The following is a 4967-nucleotide window of genomic DNA, read 5'->3' as shown; positions in this document are numbered from 1 at the left end:
CGGGTGGAAACAACCTAAACTATAAAACAAATGTATAGAACATGAAAGTATAAAATGGCATGGCTCTACAAATACAAAAATATTCATATTCTGTTTGACTCCAAATGCAGAATTGCATATCTGTAAGTCAGATGAGAAGTCTCAAATGCAACCAGGTGGTTAATATAAAAGTATGTGCTGAACTAGGACTCACTTCAGCCCATGATGCTCACTTGCTGACAAAACATTCATGGGCCAGAAATGAAGGGTCACAAATGGAACAGCAGTCTCTTAACAGTGCAATCTGCCATGCTCTAAGTTCAATTATATCCATAAGCCTAATATGTTAACATGTCACTTTAAGATAACTCAGTATCTTTGGTTTACAAAGGAATAAAATACTTCAAAAAATAAAATTCATCAATTTTCATGAACAAGTCATACACATGCCAAATGAAGCTTTACTTAACAGCTAAATGTCAAGATCCCAGTTGTGTAGAGATATCTTCAGAGAACTTGGAATGTAACATGCTTAGATCAAGTTAGATATCACCAATGTCTTCATCATCATCTCCAATATCATCAAACTGGATTTCATCATCTTCCCCAGGACCAAATATGTCCGTTTCATTGATTTTAGCATATTCTAAAAGCTCTACATATGCCTTCAGAGTTCTTGCTTCATCCGCATTATACTTTAAGATTACATCAGCTTTGTTATCTTGATACCCTCGCAGACAAATCAATATAATGTCTGAGGTATTTATCCAAACCTTTTTTTTTTCAACTTTCTTCTTATGTGTCACAGCCTCCTTACACCTTCAAAAATGCATTGCTTCCAACCGTCCGTTTCCCAGAATCTTGATCACCTGAGCAAATTCCTGTCCATCCTCTTTAACCCAAAACTCTCTTCTCTGACTCCTTCTCATTCTTACCTTTGTGCCTGTTTTGCCTCCTTTGCCTTTATTCTTTGGCATCATGGAGAGGGGACAACAGGAGTGGGGTGAGGATTCCTGCTGACAGTGGCTATGACTCCTTTCAAGAGCTACCACACTACTAGGATGGACGGCAGGAAGTATCTAACAGTGGTGGATCTGAAGCGATTGTGAGGATGCCCTGTAAGTACAGAAGATCCACGGCAGCAAACAGCGTTCCAAAGTCCTGGCTTCTAATAGCTACAAAATAATATTTCTGTTTTTGGCCTGGTTCTCAGGAAGGTGCAGTCTCTCCAGTAGTGACAAAAGGCAGCAGAACCCCTTTACCGTTGCATCCCGGTGAGCAATGAGACGATGCCTTGAAGAGAGTCCTTAAAATTGGGATAAAGATGTTGAAGTGTAAATCTTCAAAATTGATGGCTTCTGGTGGTAGGGACTGGGTGGAGAGCAGACTCAGCAAAGTCAGCTATATTTTTTATACCCCTTTTAAAATTAAATTATTTTATTTCTTTACATTCCAAATGTTGCTTCTGTTCCTGTGCTCTCTTCCAGAGTTCTTCCCACCCCCTCCACTTTGCCTCTGACAGGTGTTCTCCCACGCACACAGATACACCCCTCATGCAGCCCCTGCACCTTACCAGCCTGTCCAGCATACCCCTTCCCTGGACCATCAAGTCTCTACTGGATTTGGGCACATCCTTACATTGAGGCCAGACAAGGCAGTCTTCTGCTACATATGTTGCAGAGGTCATGGACAAGGCCATGCATGCTCTTTGGTTAGGGTCTTGGTCTCTTGGAGATCTGAGGTGTCTAGGTTAGTTGATACTGTTGTTCTTCTTATGTGGTTGCCACCCTTTTAGATCTTTCAGTCCTTCCCGTAACTTTTCCATAGAGGACCTCAGTTCAATGGTTGACTGCAAGTATCTGCATTTGTCTCAGGCTGGTAGAACCACTCAGAGGACAGCCATGCTAGGCTTCTGTCTACAAACACACCATGGCAGTGATAGTGTTGGAGTTTAATGCCTATGCAAAGGATGGATACAAAATTAGGCCTGCCACTGGATGGCCTTTCCTTCAGTCAATGTCCATTTTTGTCTACATTGCGTATAGACAGAAAAAAATAGTATAAAAAAATTTTAAGAGGGGTGGTGGACCTCATTTCTCCAATGGTGATGGTCTCTTCAGCTTCCATCTCCCTACTGTTGGCCATGTTGGCTAAGGTCATCCCCATTGAGTCCTAGAATTCTCTCATATCCCACATCTCTGGGACTTTGTTGAGGGACTCCCCACCTCAAACTACCACATCTGCATATTTCTATTCATTCTCCTAGTCCTCTGGGCTTTCTGCCTAGCTTCTCCACACTTTACCCTGACCCCCGTTCCCCTCCAAATCCCCTCTACCATGCAGGTCCCTTCATCCCTTTGCATCCCATGATTATCTCATTTCCCTTCTAAGTGGGATTGAATCATCTTTACTTGTGCCTTCCTTCGTGATATACTTTATACTTGCTGTGATTTGTGTCATGGGCATTCTGTGATTTTTGGCTAATATGCAGTTATCAAAGAGAACATACCGTGCTTGTACTTTGGATCTATGTTACGATCCTCTGGGTATAATTTTCTAGTTTCATCCACTTGCCTCCAAAATTCATGATGTCCTCATTTACAGTAACTAAATAGTATTCCATTGTATAAATAACATACATTTATGTAATCATTCTTCAGGAGAGGGGTATCTGGGTTGTTTCCAGCTTCTGGCTATTACAAATAAGGCTCCTATGAACATAGTAGAGCATGTGTCTTTGTGGAATGAAAGATGCTTTCATCAACCCATATTTATCATCTTGTACAAAGCTCAAGTTCAAGTAGATCAAGAACCTTCACACAAAACCAGATACACTGAAGTTAATAGAACAGAAACACCTCACAGACTCAAAAAGAAGGAAAGCCATAATGTGGAATCCTCAGTCCTTCTTAAAATGAAAATGAAAAAAAATCATATATTAAACATATATTATTATGTAACAAATTTTATGAGCTGTAATAATATTTTATTAAATAAAGAAATTAATAAAAAGAAAGATGAAAAAAACTTAAATGCATTTACAGTTTCCTAAACAGATGATCAACAATTGGAAATGGGACCTAATAAAACTGAAAAGTTTCTGTAAGGCAAAGGACACTATGAACAGACAGGAAGGTAACCTATAGATTGAGAAAAGTTCTCCACTAACCCTACATCTGATAGAGAGCTAATATCCAATATATATATATATATATATATATATATATATATATATATATATATATATAATGAAGTTAAGAAACTTGATTACAAAAATCCAAATAATCCAATTAAAAAACGGGACACAGAACTAAACAGAGAATTCTCTACAGATGAATCTCAAATAACCGAGAAGCACTTAAAGCCATGTTCAACATCCTTAGTCCTTAGAAAAATGCAAAGTACCATGATCTTGAGATTCTACCTTATAGCAATTAGAATGGCAAAGATAAACTCACGTGACAAGATCTGCTAGCAAGGATTTGGAGAAAAAGGACCACTCCTCCATTGCTGGCAGAATTGCAAATTGGTACAAAAACTCAGGAAATCAATATGCCGCTTTGTCAGTAAATTAAAAATTGTTCTACCTCAACAACCAGCTATTCCAATCCAGTCCTGGACTCACCTCTATTTAAGGGCCTGGCCACTGGGAGTTTGACCTTGCTCCAATGACTTTAAGTACAACACAAATTGGACCTGGGGTATTTTTTTTTAACTTTTTTATTTTTTGTTTTGTTTTGCTTTTTCCTGGTGAGTCGGGGACACAAATGGAAAGCTAGACCTCAGAGGAATGGGAGTAAGTGTGATCAGTGTTCAGTGTATGAAAATCCCAATTAATTTATAAAAGTATCTGTTGGTGGCTGATGGCTCTGCTAAGTAGGTAAAGGAGATGGCTGGCAAATCCAAGAACTCAAGTTTTATTCCTAAGATCCACATGGTAGAAGAAAGAATCAGACACATTCAGGTTGTCCTCTGACCTCTGACTTCGACAGTGCATTGCGTTGTGACACACACACACACACACACACACACAAACACTCAGAAACACACATGATGTAATATCTAAAAAGATGAATGGGTTCATCAATAAGCATAACTTTGTTTAAATTATTTTCTAAAGTAAATGTAAAGTTGTGAAATGAACAAAATAAGTATGTATAGTCATTGCTGGATTTTGGAATTTATCTATAATCTATTTTATATCTATAAGAATACACTTACACTGTTCCCCACAGATAAAAATGTTCTCCTTCATACTTATGAAACTCTGGGATAAAAGCCTATTAGTAGTACATCTGAACCTTCAATTGTTATCAATGTAGTTTTTTTTAATTAAGCACCATAATAAATAATGAATATCACATGGATGACTTACAGACAACAGTGAATACAGGTTGAATTTGGGTTTTGAACTTGTGATAGACCATTAATGATAGCCTTATGAAAGCTTTACTTTATCACATACTGGAAGTCTTCAGAAAATTATAAATTTGAAGAGTAGATACATTTAGTATTCATTATACTTTTAATATGACAAAAATAAATTTTAACAAGAATTCTTAAGAGTAAAGAGATAGTGCTTACCAATTTTGACCACTACAGACAGAATGCTAGAGTATGTTTTCTCAAAATGTAACTTATTTTTTAATCAATATTATAATATAATTATAGTCATTTGAACTTTTGAATGGATTCATAATGAATAAGAAGGGACACTGTATAATAATTTAAGCACAAAATTTATGATTTTGTTAATTTGGATACTCTTTCTGTGCCCTCTAGTTAGTCTGGTTAAGGATATATATCTTGTTGATTTTCTCAGAGGACTGGTTCCTGGTTTCGATTATTCATTGTATAGTTCTATTTGTTTCTACTTGGTTGATTTCAGCTCTAAGTTTATTTCCTGCCATCCACTCCTCTTGGGATTATTTGCTTCTTTTTTAGTCTAGAGCTTTCAGGTGTGCTGTCAAGCTGCTAGTGTCTGTTCT

The 4967-nt window shown here is 37.3% G+C and overlaps 1 pseudogene across 1 annotated transcript; it reads right to left on the bottom strand.

Moving 5' to 3' along the window:
* Positions 1-521: 521 nt before the first annotated feature.
* Positions 522-956, bottom strand: LOC308422385 (eukaryotic translation initiation factor 1A-like; annotated as a pseudogene). The gene has a single exon. The product of its transcript is annotated as a eukaryotic translation initiation factor 1A-like (transcript).
* Between the last annotated feature and the right edge of the window lie 4011 nt (positions 957-4967).

Source organism: Micromys minutus (assembly GCF_963924665.1).
Source record: "Micromys minutus genome assembly, chromosome: 7".
NCBI classification, from domain to species: Eukaryota; Metazoa; Chordata; class Mammalia; order Rodentia; family Muridae; genus Micromys; species Micromys minutus.
The sequence above is the reverse complement of the archived record's forward strand: the minus strand, read 5'-3'. Positions and strand labels throughout refer to the sequence as shown.